The sequence below is a fragment of the Lepidochelys kempii genome, chromosome 3 (genome assembly GCF_965140285.1).
Source record: "Lepidochelys kempii isolate rLepKem1 chromosome 3, rLepKem1.hap1, whole genome shotgun sequence".
NCBI lineage: Eukaryota > Metazoa > Chordata > Testudines > Cheloniidae > Lepidochelys > Lepidochelys kempii.
The window spans coordinates 75,671,251-75,688,344 of NC_136382.1; the positions used below are offsets into that span (position 1 = coordinate 75,671,251).

Here is a 17,094-nt window from a genome sequence, read left to right on the forward strand (position 1 = left end):
GGCAGCAATGCTAGTTCAGAGCAGTGCTTCTATTCACAGGAGCCCAGGAACTCCCGTTGTACCATATGCAGATGTAAGGAGAGCTCTATATGTTGCCCCCTGAATTGCACACCGATGCAGGGGACAGTGACAATCTCACTTACAGTGTATACAATGATTCATATATTCAATTTGTAAAGTATTGAAAAAATACATGGCAAGCAAACTCTCTTATAAAACAAAAGATCTACTGGAAACAAACTTTCTATGATCTTGAGAGACCTTTAATTATAGACTCTTGTGAAAAATCATGAAGCGCCTTCTAATTAGAAAGAGTTCTGTATCTTTATTTTTATGGAAATAAATTGCTTGATTTATGTGCGCATTTGATAACTCAGCTTAAAAAAACTGTGCAAAGATTACATATAACATTGAGTGATTTAAAGGGATATACCAAGTAGTTGTACTTGCTTCAGTATTTTTCTTAAAAGGGCAGGTCAAAAGTAGCAGTATAATATATATTATTATTACCTCAATAAAATTAAGTATCATCTCCAAATGCCTTCAGAATGACATATATATAATCATCTCAATTTTAGGTTAGAAAGGTTGGCCTTTCTCTGTGGTGAAGAAAAAACAAGATATAACTTGTTTTAACTTTAAGAACTAACATTTTAATGATATCACTATTATCATTGTTTTTAGCTTTTATTGATTTTAGAGAAAGAAAACAGAACATCACATTATGCATGAGCCTTATATTTTATGTTAATAACATGCCTTCGACTACTAATCAGTACTGATGAACTATTATTCTGTCTTAGTCAAATAAATCAGAGTCACTTACTATAATTCCCTATTAACTTGAATTGTTTTCAACAGGTGAAGGACAGTGTCTCACTAGATAAAAAGGAATGCAGAGATGCCTAGAGTTAATTTTGTACAAAAGATTTGTTTTCAGCTGCTTATAACTATGTTAATCTTTTTGGTTTTGGACTGATATTTGGCAGGTATGGTCTTATTGCAGAGGAAAACTTTCTTTGAAAGATTGGGAATAATCAGTTGGGCCATTTTCAAGAAGTAAGAGAATAGAAATATACTGTTTCCATAATTAAAAAGGGCCTTTTTAAAAAAGCCCTAGCACTTCAATGGGAAATGATAGAGACTTTAAATTTGGCAAAATGAGTGTCCCTAGCTCACAGATGTGCCTTTTAGTGAGGATAAGTTGTGATGTGTGAAATGTATAGAAGTTTTAAAAATATACTTTGCACAAGCATTTTGTGCATGCTTTCACAGTTTAGGGTTTACAAACTTGCTCAGATGTTTGGTGCATTTCTCTGTGCTGTGTGAAATAGGGAAGGGCTCGAAAGGACACCTGCTTCTAATGAGGGAAGTCTTCATAGCACAGATTGATACAAGAGCTGATGAAAAACCCTACAGCATAGAAGAAGGAGAATTGGGCTCTGATCCACAAGACCATGAATTCTAATTCAGCCTTCTGCCACTTAAAAAAGCTCTCACCCATATGCTTCTCACCCATATTTGACAAGGCCTCAGATCCACATGAAGCAAATATCATATCCCCCCATTTTGAAGCAAATATCATATTCCCCCATTTTGCAGATGGGGTAACTGAGAACCAGAGCGGTGTCTCAAGGTTAGCTAGGAAGTTTGTGTCAGAGGGGGAACAGAATCCAAGTCTCATCCACTAAACCACAGTGCCTGTTAGGAAAGGATCAGGTCTAGGTACTTGGCTGTAATGTCCGTAAAATGGCTCTATTCCTGTGTATCCACTTTTGCAAGGCACTTTTAAATCCAAGGACGAAAAAGCACTCCATAAGTGCATAGTCATATTAATTCAGACAGAGCAAATCCATAGCAACATTTGGTAGCAATACACCTAATAAACCCTGTCTTGTGAAAATCAACAGACCTGACACTTATTTTGTATGATTTTAGCACTTTTGAGCAACACTCAGAAGGAAAGTAGGCTGTGCAGAGCATGTGTGGATAGCAAATTTAGCTATACAGTAAATTTACTATGTTTATTATAGTAGTGGCCAGGAGTTAACTGAGAACTGATCCCTGTGTTGTTAGGTACTGTACAAACACAGAATTGGAGACAGTTCTTGCACCAAATGCTTGCTGTCTAAATAGACGAAACAGACAAAGGGTACAGGAGAGGGATAGAACATACAAGCCAAGTGAACAGAATGGTGGTCTGCAAGTTAATGCCATGATTTTTTATTTCTTTTGGTTTTAATTATGAGGAGAGGATTTGTGAAGCGGAAAGCTAAGGGAAGGGAGAGAGAGAGAACCTGAGGGGAGTTGAGGGGTCAGGGAGAAGGAGGAGGGTATCAAGACCAAAAGGAATGAGACTGAGGTGAAGAAACTGTGAGGAAAGGGTTTGGAGCACATAGCCAATCAGCATAAGGGAGAGAGTGTCTAGGATGAAGTCTGTGGAAAGTAGTTCCATGACATCATCATCGTCCACTGGTCCTTGCTGCACCTGCGGAGGCTGCTTCTGTGTTTGCTCCTGCCAGCTGAAGAATTTGTGTGGCCTAGGGGCTGGCTCCTTTTTGAAATACTTCTCTTGCCCCAGCCCACGTGGGTCAAGGGGAGAGTGCATAGTATCCCCAGGGCAGTGCGAAGGGTCACCCATACACTGTTCTGGGTCTGGAAGAGGAGGTGGTCCCAGCTGGTCTCAAAGCTGCCATACCTCCTGAAACTGCTTCTATGCCTGTTCAGCTGGTTTGAGAGTTTCTTTGACCTGGGGCAGTAGATTGGTTCCTATATATATATATAGGAACCAATCTATATATATATATATATATATATATATTCGAAAGTGTGACTGAGGCAAGCTGCATGTTACAAGATGTGCATATGAATATTGACTAATAACTGAAGTATTTGTTCCTCAGTGACCCCATCTGTAAAATGGAACTCCTCCCTGGCACCTACCTTTATAAAGTGCTTATAGATCAGTCCAATTCTAGTTTACATCCCACTCTTTCAGTTCTATAAGTAACATAGAAATTAGAAGTGGAACCCAATGCTGCAACTATATTAATCATGGTGGAGAGAGAGTGAGAGAGCGCATCAGGATATGTGTGTGTACATAAGATTGTAGAAAAATTGTATACGATATTTATGATTTGAAAAATAGCACTTGACTATGTCTCCCATGTGCATAGTAGTACATCACTACAAAATGCCAGTGATGTATATCTAAGGTTTAATTTTTATAAACCTTGCATTATTTGACAAAAAGTATGTGTAACAAAACACCAAATCATAAGGATGATGCAAAAAAGGATGTAGCTAATGCTGTGCAATCAACATTGCCGTTTCCTGGTTTCAAAGTTGTCATAAATATAAAGGGAAGGGTAAACACCTTTAAAATCCCTCCTGGCCAGAGGAAAAACCCTTTCACCTGTAAAGGGTTAAGAAGCTAGGATAACCTCGCTGGCACCTGACCACAATGACCAATGAGGAGACAAGATACTTTCAAAGCTGGAGGAGGGAGAAACAAAGGGTCTGGGTCTGTCTGTGTGATGCTTTTGCCGGGGACAGAACAGGAATGGAGTCTTAGAACTTAGTAAGTAATCTAGCTAGATATGCGTTAGATTCTGTTTGTTTAAATGGCTAAGAAAATAAGCTGTTCTGAATGGAATGGATATTCCTGTTTTTGTGTCTTTGTAACTTAAGGTTTTGCCTAGAGGAATTCTCTGTTTTGAATCTAATTACCCTGTAAGGTATTTACCATCCTGATTTTACAGAGGTGATTCTTTTTTACTTTTACTTCTATTAAAATTCTTCTTTTAAGAAACTGAATGTTTTTTTCATTGTTCGTAAGATCCAAGTGTTTGAGTCTGTGGTCACCTATGCAAATTGGTAAGGATTTTTATCAAACCTTCCCCAGAAAAAAGGAGGTAAGATTTGGGAGGATTTTGGGGGCAAAGACGTTTCCAAACGAACTCTTTCCTAATAATAATAATACCGGTGTTAGACGTTTGGTGGTGGCAGCAAAAGTCCAAGGGCAAAGGGTAAAATAGTTTGTACCTTGGGGAAGTTTTAACCTAAGCTGGTAAAAGTAAGCTTAGGAGGTTTTCATGCAGGTCCCCACATCTGTACCCTAGCATTCAGAGTGGGGAAGAAACCTTGACAAAAGTGCTTTGCTGTGCCACCTTAACTCCCTGACAATGTATTTTTTTTTATTTTGTATGAAATATTTTCCCCTAATTTTTAATTCTCTGTTTTGTTAGGTGCATCCACTCCCTCTGTTGTATAGGGCTTCATCACCAAGGTCTTCTCCTTTGGTCTGCTCTGCGGTGACAGACTTTTGTATGGAAATATAAGGATTTGATGTGGTTTATATTCCAAATCTCTCCTCTGTCATGCTTCTTTGAGTGTGTGATCTTGCTCTGCAATGCTGACCATTCCATTGTTTCCTCCTTTGCCTGTTGCATCTATAGACTGTCAAGCTGGTATGTGATAACTTTTCTTCATGTGGCATAAGTGTCTTTCTCTCTTATATTGAACAATTTGGGCAAAAAATTGCCTATGAATGCAATAGTCAGTTCCTCCCTTCCTTTCAGAATTCCCAACATTCATATTTTTTCACTCTCATTTGATTTTTCTAAAATATCTGTTGTGCAATTCATGCTCTTCCCAGCTTTAATTACACATGCGTCAAACTCTTAATGATCTAGTTTCAACTCCCCTAAGAAAGAAATCATGTCATCTCTTCTGTGTATTGGTTCTATTACTGATTGCATTCTATAATCTAACCTGCCATGTTTAAATGAGATGTTTTCTACCTTTTTTCCCTCCAGCAATGAAAGGGACATTTACATTTCCCCCATTTTCTGATACAGCAATCCCTGAAATGCATTGATGTAGCTGGTCCAACAGACTGGTTTGTTTCCAATAGGTTTAGGTGAGGTCAAGGCTATCTCGTGGTCTGAGGCCTGCTACACTACAGACAATGCCTGCAGATTGCCGTGAGAATTTAACTTTTGGGAGGTGTGAAGGGACGTGCCTTCACGCTCCTATGAAGGAGGCTAAGGAGCTCCTCTGGGCCTGTTCCACACTAATGAGACACACCTGCAAGGCTTGCTCAGCCTGGAGGGGGAGGAGCTTAAAAGAGGGAAACTTACCACAGAAAGGGGTGGTAAACAGGAGGAAAGTTGCTCTGACCAGGGACTGCTGGGAACAGAGGAAGTCTGGTCAAGGAGGAGACAGCTGTGAGATGCATCTCTCCTAAAGCCACCCTGACTGACGGTAGAGCAATAGCCCCAGGAAGAGGGGTTGAAGATAAATCCCACAAAGGGGCAATAGACTCTGAGAGACTGAGCCCTTAAAACTGACTCTCTAGGATCTGCCTGAGGGGCTTGTCCTTAAGTCAGCCAGATCTTCCCCTCTTGGAAAAGGAAGGGAAGAACAGGAGCCACCCTATGGGTGGTAGCCTCCAGAGAGATTCCCCAAAGGCTGCCAACTTGTGGGAGAAGAACAATGGACAGTGGACCTGGTGGGGGAGGGGTCCAGGGAGCCTGTCCCTCCCCTTCCTTCCCCCACAGCAGGCGTTTTCTGCTCACCAAAATATTCTTGAGCATGGAGTTCACAAAATCCAATAGACTTGATCTAAATTGTCTCTTTTGAACCCTTCCAAAGTGGTGGTAATTTGATGGCATTGAGTTAAGGCCTCACTTATGCAGTTCTATATTTTTATTGTTTAAAATATACTATTTCTTTATTTCTCTTTTTGCAGTCTGAGGTGGTTTGCATGGATATATGATCTTTTATTATCAAGAGGCATTCTGCTTTTGCTGTTCATCTCAGCATTACCAATCCCCAAAATTCAAAAACCATTAGTCAGGCTTCAGAAACCAGATTGGGGGGGGGGGAGGAAGTTGGAGTCCTTTTTATTTGATTTCCATTTTTTTTTACCATTAGAGTTGATGATTTCAAGTTCTTTTTAATCATAATCACAAGGGCTAGAAACATCCTCTTTTTTTTAAAGTGACATCTGAGATTCTCTAGAGTAATCCTACTCTACATAATATAGAAAATAAAGTTTAAAAACAACCAAGTGTAACAATACTAATCCTCTGGTTTATAGAAAGAAATACTATAGCGTGCTATACACATGTCTAAGAGTAAGAAGAAATGTGTTCTGTTGTACGATTTGAGAAATAGGAAATGCCAGAATGGTCACATACTAACTTTTGTGTGCTTGACTTTGCAACCTTAATATTAAAACAATGTATTTGTTTTTAATGTAGTTTTAAATAGGATGTGCCTAGTCTCTTGAGGCTTCACCTCTCATTATTTATAGCCCGTCTTTTTTCAATGAGAATAAAACTGGTATTTCACTGCCCTCCATCATATATAATGAACTGTATACACTAGTAAGTACTGAATTTATATGGCTGTATCACATGCACGGTACTTTAGGAAATATAATCATCCAACTGCATATGTTTTCTACACTAGATATTTTTCTAATGTTTTTTATTGCTAATAAAATCAGTCATTACGGTTGTTTTCCATGGGTAGTTTGATGGAGCTGTAATCACAAACCTCGTACAATAAAGGAACACAGTACACAGAACTTAAGCTATTGTACAAACTTTGAACTGCCTAGCTGCGAATGAAGAACCAGAGTTCACATTAACCCTTAAGAGTTAAGCATGCAGGGAAACAGATTTTCATCCAAGAGCTGCCAAGAAGTCTGAGTGAGATAAATATCTTATTTTCTAGTGTTGTTTTTTTTTTTTATGAATGACATGCTTGTGAATGGTGGAGATTGGAGAGCAGTAGAATCTGAAGATCTGTATTTATTAACTGTCTTTGGTTCTTCACCATCAAGCTACATAGTGTCTTCTGTAGCTCTGCTAACATAGTCCCATTTTGACTGGAAGGGGCCACTACTCCTTTTCTGGGATGGGAGAGTAGTATAAACTTTGTCTCCTTTGTATCTTTATAAGAGATGTTTTGTGTGTAGTGCAATGGGTTTATTATGTCATCTTCCACACCTAAAGCTGATACTGTATCCTCTTCAAATCTCCCTTTCTATTTTCAGTCACCTCCCTGAAGAAAATTTTGAGGCTGCAGCAGGTATACAAGCCCCTTCAGACTTGCAAGGGGAACCCTTCTGTGACAGAACTTCCCCATTCCAGCTTTGTCTATAAGAAGTCAAAAGTGAAGAAATTAAAATCATTTGACTCAGCATGAAAGCTAGATAACTAGACTATTACAGAGTCACAGAAGGCAAGCATAGCTCTAAAAATGGAAACAGGAGACTTGAATGTAAAACTGTATTATTAAATGGCAAGGCTCACAAGGTAATTAGACAAAACAACATATCACCAACAAAGTAATCACTCCTTTTCTGACCTCTCAATCCTCCTCCTCCTCAAAGGAAACCTTCATAACACCTACAAAAGACAAGCCTGGGTGCTTACATTCATAACTTTGCTAGACACTAAAAATCATGAACTGAATAGAGACACTGGATTTATGGCTTACTGCAACAATCTGTTACCCATTAATCCCCCTTTTCTGTCCTATGACCACAGAGATGTTAACTGGACACATCACCGTGAATGGTCTCTTGCCATATGTGTTAACTATTTATGCTAAACAATCTGTCCCCTGTCTATTTAGCTGTGACAATGAGTACCTTTCCCAGACCTGCAGAAGAGCTCTGTGGAATATTTGGAATATTTTTCTTCAACGATATACTTTCTGATTGTTGGTGGGGATACTGGGTATATTTTAAGGCATGTCTCACCTTCTTAACATGGGACTCTAAGATTCAGGCATGGTCCAAATGTGGATCCTGGGGCTTTTACCCTCTAATTTCACTTTTGGCCTGTATTATTGCTGTTTCTATTCCTTCTCTTTGCCATATTAAATCACCATTGGAAGCTTTGTGGTCAAGAGAGTTTAGTCACCTTCACTCTAAAAATGCCACTGAGGAGTTCTCATGAGCAACGTCTCATAGATCATCCTTTTATCAGAGGCTGAAAGTTTCACCTCCGTTATACTCTCAGTCTCTGCCTAGTGTGTGAGTCAGAGTTTAGCCTTGAACCCAGGTCTCCCATAAAGCAGCTCAATGCACCAATCTATCAAGCTTGGCACATGATCTGTTTTTATTATCTCTGCTGCAGAATGCAGAGTAAAATGGGGACTTTTTTGTATTTACTGATGGCACCATGTCAGTGGCTCAATCAATAGATACGGGCTAGAAAGAATTATGCTGAGATCTTGCCAGTGAGACAAGATTTAGAAAGAAAGCTTTGTGTCTTAAAAGGAAAAATTACTCTGGAGAAGTTGGCTTAGTGGCTTAATCATTAGGTTTCATATATTTAGACTCCCTAGAACCACAGTTCTGAATTCCAGCAGGGCTGACTCAGATACCAGTTGTTGCCATTAAAAACTCTTCATTTACATAACTTTACTGCAACAGTCACAGCTTTCCCAAGAGCTGGTATAGGGAGTATCATGAATACCATGGTAAAGGCTATCAAAAATTAAACTGAAGGATGGGATTCAGTGAGCCCAATCCTTATTTGGTAGAACTCCACTGCAGTCAACGAAGCTATGCTGATTATACCAGCCGAGAATAGGAATCATTTTGCCTTTTCTATGGTAGTATTAAGAACAATATAAAATAATAATGTGGGGAAAGGAAGGCTTGGAATTTTAGGTGTGTTCCTATGTTCCTTCCATGAAACCCTGCAGACAAATCGATGATATCTAAGGAAGTACCTTACTTCACCTCTGGCCTGATATAGTATCTAAGGAAGTACCTTTACTTCACCTCTGGCCTGATATAGTATGGAAATTCTATGTTTCAACTTATTTGGAAAAGAGCTCAGCTGTTTATGGAAGTATTTTACACTTACATTAATTTTTACTAATGTTGTTTGAGTTTGTCCCCATTAATTATAGCTTTCCTATATTCTGTTAAAAAACATAAAGTTTAAAAAAACCCAAAAAACCTCCAATATTCTTGTGCTGTAAGGATTCCCTCATTGTCCAAGGACATTACAATAAACATATAACAGACACAAACTTAGCACCTTTCTAAATTAGGTTTTAAGAAGCACACAAGTCCATTGCCCAGATGAAAGTATAACCTTGTCTGGACTCTTACAATCAGTTTGTGGGAAGCCTTTCTTTCTGTTATTTCAGCATCTCTTCTCTTGTTATGAAGGACAATATTTATCATTTTTATTAAGAATGCCATGCAAGCCAGGATTTTCAGATGCATCTGAACATATCCGGTTGGTCTATCACTTTTGCCCTCTTGAAGGCAAATCTGAAACTCTAGGATCTAAACATGAATATTTTAAGGTTTATTTTTTATATCCAACATAAATCTTAATTATCCATGCTCAGCACTGAGATCAGATTTTAACTTGATTTCTGGTCAGTTCAGAATTAAAACAGGACACATTACCTCAGTTCCAGTTTGGCTTCTTTCAGTGGCTGCAGCTTATAAAAAGGCATTGTCTGTGCCAGCAAGGTTTGAGGTTTTATAGTTTTTGAAAGCCAGATACAGCACAGCGTTGGTGGGCCGTAGGCTTGCACTGAAAGACAAAGGATTTAGTTTTGCTCTTCAGAGCTCTGTACTGCTTAAATAAAGTTGCTAGCTGCCTAATGAATGTTAGCTGCAATACTCCCTGTGGTCAGTGGGACTGTTGTTTAATGAATTGCTTAATGTGCTTGATTACTGTTACATTGTAGAATGAGGGAAACGGCTGGAGAGATTTGAAATACTCACTGGAGAATATGATGAAAATGAATTGGATCAATAAAAACTTTTTGCTCATCTCTGAACCACACATTATGGACTGTATTGTTGGAGTTGGGGATAATGTAATTTTGTGGCTTGTTGTTCTTTTTATAATTCACAAATATAAATCTCCTTTGACATTGGGTTTTAGGGCTGGCCTTCCTGGAGTTATAAATGTTCCCCTGACTCCAGTCGTGGTTACTCACATGGACAGATAAATTAATTAGGAAAACTTTTATGCCAATTACTTTATGCCCTTGGCTTTCATATGTTTCTGAAGAGCAGCAGCTAATTAAAGATATGATTCATAATTACTGGTCGATGGAGTAGTTGAGTAATGGAATCAGGAACTGTTCCAAAAAAATTATCCATCGCATCATTACTAATTGTTACATAATACCTAAGGATGTAGAATTCAAATAAAAAATTACTCACATTTGAAAGATTCATTCAATTAGTGGGTTTGTGATATTTTTATAATTATAAACAAAAAGACAATTCTCACATTTTAAAGATCAAAGGTTTTATAAATATTTATACTTAAGTGGGGGCATAATTTCTAGATAGCAAAAGACCCAAGAGCCTAGCTGGAGTAGTGGGTTAGTCTCATTTATGGAGACTGGAAATCAAATTCTCAGGTCAATTTAAGTCTTATGTGAAAATGAATATGATGGTCTCATCCTAATCCTCGTTTGTGCAAATTACAAAACTACCATAATTTGGCAAGTATAAACAATCTATTTTTCAAGAAACCAAAAGAACTGTAACTTGTGAGAACTTGTGTAGTGGCAGAGCTGTGCAGAGAAATTTGCACAGTGCTTGTCTGCACACACTTGTTTTTCTGTAACTCACTTTCACAAATACCAAATTTGCACTATAAAACCACACTGCTATCACCATAAAAGCAAATGTCTCTGAAGTTTTCTGCCTGATTTTGCAGGTATCATGAACTTAGGAAACAGTTCATCAAATCCTTTTTCAATACATACAGCATAATTATATCACTTGTGCATTAAACAGGTCCAGAAAATTCAAGAGCACCCTTGTTTCTCTAGAATAGGATGCTTGAGTTTAATTCTTTACTATCCAGACTGATAGCTAGGAGCTATGGACTCAGAAATGTCTCTATATGTCCAAGGTCTCATGGCACTGCATCTTCTCTGAACTATCTCTGCTTTGTTTACTTGTGATTGAGTCCAATGAAGAGTGGGGTCTCTTAAAAACCATTGAAATGATTACCAGAGTACATTGGGGAAGGAGTGGAAGGTTAAGTGATCTTGCTCAGTTTCAGGTGTCATTCTCATAGCTCAATCAGGCTCACCCAATCAAAGGGCAACAGGGGGAAGCAAACAAAACCCTACCAAACAATCGATGATGCTGTTGGAAAGACATTGGAGAAGGACTCCTTACTTTGGGGTGGGGGGAGAGACAATGAGTCCTAAGACAATGTGGTAGATTTTGCTGACTTTATTTAATTTTGTTTCAGTTGGTCAGATACTCCACTGATGAGTCCTGTATAAATATCTACATAGGATAAGGCTTGAGGAGACCCCCCCACACACATGCACCTTTTACCCCAAGGTCAGCCACAATTGTGACACTAGATTTCACAAAGCAGGTGGGGCGAGTAGGTTCCTCTAAGGTGCACTAGTCAGCAGTTCTGAGCTAGCACAAAGCAGAAGGGAGGGAAATGGAATACCCACCCTTTCAAACAGCATCAGAGCCCCCACTCCACCATGCACTCCCCAAACATCCCCCTCCCCAAGGAGTTCTGGCTGAATTTTTTTCCCATTGGGATACTTTTACCCCACTCTCCTTCCTTCCCTTTATTTAAGTTGCTCAGAGCCAGAAGTGTAGCCTGTTGACCTACTGGGTAGGCTTTCTGACTCAAGTCGGTTACTGTTGAGATATCAAATTAACCTACCACTTGGCAGACTTATGACATATGTTTTGGAGGAGGATTAGTAAATGTTTTTGAATGAGAAATTAGAGATGAATAAAAACAAACTTTCTACTTGCAGCTTTAAATAAATGTTTACCAAATATCCACTACAGGTTCTACAGGCTGCCCTCCTGAATGTCAGGTGGGAGGGTAGGAGAACATAGTTATCTCATGCAATTTGATATAATTTATTACATTTATTATCTTTGTTTAAGAATCTGAAGTGCCATCCAAAATCTGAGGGATGAGGAGTGGCGCATGCTTTCAGAAGTCTTAAAAGAGCAACACTCTGATGTGGAAACTACAGAACCAGAACCACCAAAAAAGAAAATCAGCATTCTGCTAGTGGCATCTGACTCAGATAATGAAAATGAACATGTGTTGGTCCACACTGTTTTGGATTGTTATCGAGCAGAACCCGTCATCAGCATGGACACGTGTCCCTTAGAACGGTAGTTGAAGCATGAAGGGACATATGAACCTTTAGTGCATCTGGCACGTAAATATCTTGCGACGCCGGCTACAACAGAGCCATGAGAATGCCTGTTCTCACTTTCAGGTGACATTGTAAGCAAGAAGCAGGCAGCATTATCTCCCGTAAATGTAAACAAACTTGTTTGTCTGAGTGATTGGCTGAACAAGAAGTAGGTCTGAGTGGACTTGCAGGCTCTAAAATTTGACATTGCTTTATTTTTGAATGGAGGTTTGTTTTTCTTTGTATATAATTCTACATTTGTAAATTCAGCTTTCATGATAAAGAGATTGCACTATAGTACTTGTGTTCGGTGAATTGAAAAATACTATTTCTTTTGTTTTTTTAAAGTGCAAATACTTCTAATCAAAAATAAATGTAAAGTGAGCGTTGTACACGTTGTATTCTGTTTTGTAATTGAAATCAATATATTTGAAAATGTAGAAAACATCCAAAAATACTTAAATTGTATTCTATTATTGTTTAACAGTGCGATTAATCATGATTAATTGTTTTAATCGCTTGACAGCCCTAGTACAAATGTGTTTTAAGGAGCACTTTCCTAGATGGTACTAAATCTGCTAGAAATATGCTTTATATATCTAAGAGATTGGAACTTTTGTTTCAACTTGTGAAGAAGTAATCCTGTTTTTTTCCCCTTAAATAAAGTTAGCTAGGCACACACACACACTGGGGAGTGAATTCTGACAAACTGATAAATAGGAGAGAGCTCTGTGGAAGGATTAAAACTCACAGCCATAGAATTAAATGCTTAAAACATCAAAGTTAATATCCTAGGGAGCAATAAAGCACAAAACCACATACTATACAATCATGGTATTATATTAGATAGGAAATCGACGGTGCACCAGGTAGCCAAGGTGCAATATGTTTCTATTGTGACATTTTCTCAGGAACAGTTTTTTGGAATGAACAGTGACAACTTCTAACCAGTCAACATTCTTATCAAGCAATACACAGCATTTGCCTGAGAAAGCCATGGAGTACTATTGAACTGCAAAAGCACTACATTTAAATAAAGTAAAAGAGTTGACTAAGAGCCAGCAAAGTGGAAATTCAGAGCTAAAGAAAAACATGCAGGCTGATGGTGTGGCCTTAATTCATAGTGTTGTTAGAATAAAAGGGCACTTGGAAATAAATTAAAGCCAGTGTTGTCTCAGAAGTTTCACTCTTAAGCATTAAGTTGTTCTGCTTCTGGTATATGAAACTTTATAAATTTGTCAGCATAAATGCAGGGGAGGGGAGTTGTGGGGGGGGGGGAAGGAGGGAGGTTAGGGCTGGGTTTATTTTGGTGTGTGGGCTATTGGTAGTTTAATTTCTTGCAGTTTTGGCATTTGTTAACAGTAGAATTAACCTATTCAGTACTCTTTGGGTGTTTGTCTACAAGTGTGAACCTTGTGGACGTATGTCAAACCTCTCCCAGCTGTGAAGGGGCACAATTGCAGCCCATCCAAAGCTGTGTATATTTTGCGGTAAGTCCTCCCCTTTTGCATGTTTGCATGGGGGAAAAGATAACATATGGCCCATTGTAAGAGATCTGTAGTGTAGATCTGAGAGAAGCATATAATCCAGAATACAATGTGTCATACTTTCTGCTTAAATGGAAAATATACGTTGTTTGTCCTTTATTTTTCAAACAAGCAAAAGTGATTAGTATAAACTGTGAATTATTTACTTTAAATATAAAGTTGAAAACAAGCAGGTTTTTTTATTAGTGGCATATAAAAATTATCTAACATTACTCTGTTTTTAAAGTTGTTTTATAATACATGAACAGGGAAATGGAGATTTTCAAATTGTGCAAAAAAGTAATCATGCCTAGGCAGAAGTGTCATATGCTAAATTCTATCCTGGAATGAAGCTCTTTATTCTATTTCATTACAAATAGCTGAAAATACAGGTTTAAGCTAGAAACAGCAAAAGAACTTCAGTCTTCTATATTGCAGTAATGTCTTCATGTTCAGCTCTTGGAAAGCCCGACAATAATGGTATCTGACCTTACCTGAGTCCTCTCTGGCATATCAGATATTCTGGGGTAATCCTTGAGCAAAGGATTTACAAACAGGTAGCTCATCCTCTGACTCTCCAACCATGGTGGAATATAAGATTGGGAGATGTGGCAGAGAGCAACAGAGGAAGAAGTAGAAAGGTAGGACCAAGGAAGGAGCAAATTGCTCTGGGATTAACTAGAAATCCAAGTCTGTCTCCAGTGATCTGCCCTATCATAACAAACAGCACTAAATATTTATGAATCTATGAAAACTGTCATTTCTATCTCCAAAATATTTCCACCTCAAAATCTTGTAGAGCAACTTGCCCCTTCCTAAAACATTTGTCATTTCTTGAATTTCAGCTAATGATATGCTTTCACTGAGAAGGTGTTATTTATTCTGCCTAGGTGGTCTTCTTCCCTGTGGAATAAGTATCATTTGCACAAATGCAAGATAACATGATGCATTCCACCTATGTGTCAAATATAATCGGCAACATTAAACCAGATGTACATCTGGAGCACATTACATCATTAGTTTACCACCTTACTGATGTCAATGACAAATGTCTGATGTTGCAGCAGATTCCCAGTAATATCATAATAGGTTTTAAAATACCATAAAATTTGCATTACCAGCAATAGGAGCTGAGGTGTGTAACACTGTGCAATGAAATCCTTTAAGATTTTATTTTGTGCAAACTTGTGCCACAAAGACACATAAAATCTGAAAAATTGAGTAAGTGGTCATAGTCCCAGAACTGGTTAGTTATCCACCAACTGATACAAAATGCAGCAGCACATCTGGTCAAGACAATTTGGCATGATCATATCACCCATATGTTCAACTCTCTACACTGGCTCCCCATTTAATACAGAGTCCAATAAAGGACTATGTCAAAATATTCAAAGACCTCCATGAGACTGGTCCTATGTACCTGACAATGTCTTTCCTTTCATGACCATGAACTTCCATAACATCTGGATTCCACTGGAACCATGAAACTGTTGACTGGTAGAAGAGGCTCATGAGTGCAGAGAGACAGAACTTCAGAGAAGCTGGCGTTACACTGTTGAACTCATCCCTGCAAGAAGTGAGATAAATGACCAAAACTCATCTCTTCCTCATAGCTTTTCCTCAATAAAGTTTTCATACCAGATACACATCAAACCCATTCACAAACACAGAGGGAGAGAGAGAGAGAATGTTTTACTACTATATTTTTAACATGGATGCTCAGGTACTATTATGTTTGAGGGAGCCATAGAAGTCTCTAGATCAATAACAAGACAGCTAATTTCCCCAAATGGAAACATGATTATGTGAATTGTGGTGGCACTCATAATGTTGGGGATTGGTCCTGCTTTGAGCAGGGGGTTGGACTAGATGACCTCCTGAGGTCCCTTCCAACCCTAACCTTCTATGATTCTATGATCCTAAGATTCTATGTGCAAGGGGCTTTTCCACCAGCTAAGAAGACAGAGTCCTTGGCCCAGAGAATTTACAAGTAAGAATAGATGACTAGCATTTTGAGAATATAATTAACTGCCTCCTGTTGGCCACTGACTTCAACAGCAGATCCTTTCCAGGTACATTCAGAGATCAGCTGTTCTGAACTGAAACTTCATCCCTTTGATCACACAGACACTGACAGAGAAAAGGAAAGCCCTATATTCTAAAGGTAAGTCTATTCTTAGAGTGAAAAACAAAATTTGAGGTTAAAAGCTGCAATCTCGCAGCACTGGCACTTCTGGAAAAGAATATTAGGGCACCTTGGGGAAGGGAAAATGTTTATTTAAACACACTTGGAAAAAAATCAAACTCCATATATAATATTTGTCTTCCTAAAATTCCTCTTATTCTTAGATGAAAAAATATGTGGAGTATTGAATCTGAAGTGAAGAGGGTATATGGGCGCCTGAGAGCAGGAGTGTGACTATAGCATTAGGATTCCTCAGTACAATGCAGTGACTTTCTCTGATTTAGTCAGTGGTGAATTCCAGTGAGATCTGGTTCTTAGTACTGTTTACACATGTATGTTCCTATGTAAAAGAACCCTCCTCTCTCACATAAAAGCTGCCACACAGCCATGGAGCTTGCACGCTGTGCTTTCTTACTTGGCAACTGATTGCATATCTCAGCTCCACTGAGGAAGAAATCTCCACATATGTATAATTATTTTTAATGAATTAAGCCCTTGAAGTGTGAAGATCCATAAAGATCTTTATAGTCTCCTCTGACACTTGAGGGTAAATATTTGCATTGTGCATTTCAAATTAGATGCACAGCTCCTTAAAAATAATGGGAGTTGGAAGTCAAATCTGTCTGATTTCCTCCTTGATCTTTGCAAAAACATTGCAAATGTATAGAGTAGGAGCTTGATTCACTGCCTATACTCATGAGGACAGATGGGTCTGTAGGGGGAATTCATCTCTGGGGAAAAAGAAGGGAGTGGAAGTGCTGAATCAGTGCGTCTCCCACATGACCTGTCCCTGTCCCCTTCCCAGGCAGACCCACCCACGTTGTGACCTTCAACAGCCAGGTCCCACAGCACAGTGGAGACTGTGGATTGTTTGTGCTGTTGCATCTCTGCTCCAGGCAAGTCTTTCTGCTGCCAGAGCCCTCCAGAATGGGTTCCATCAGATCTGATTAGTGAATTGGGCCCATTACTTCAGATATAATTTCTGCCTTGCACACTAAGTAACGTACTGTATGCCTTAAAAAAGCGACAAATCTTTAAAAAATAATTTGTCCTGAAAATGTGCTCTATTTTCTAATATAAATAATTACTATTAAATACAGTCATACTCTTTGTAATTCTCATCTAAAATTACATGAGAAATAAAGAAGCCAGCTAATGCACTCCGGCAACAATTTGCAT

The 17,094-nt window shown here is 38.6% G+C and overlaps 1 long non-coding RNA gene across 1 annotated transcript in view; it reads left to right on the top strand.

The window, feature by feature from the left end:
* The window catches only part of LOC140908197 (uncharacterized), an 85,059-nt gene extending 72,486 nt beyond the window's left edge, over positions 1–12,573 (top strand). The window contains exon 3 of the long non-coding RNA XR_012157801.1: positions 11,945–12,573. This is a non-coding gene — a long non-coding RNA (uncharacterized LOC140908197). The remainder of the gene's footprint in view (positions 1–11,944) is intronic.
* Positions 12,574–17,094: the final 4,521 nt, after the last annotated feature.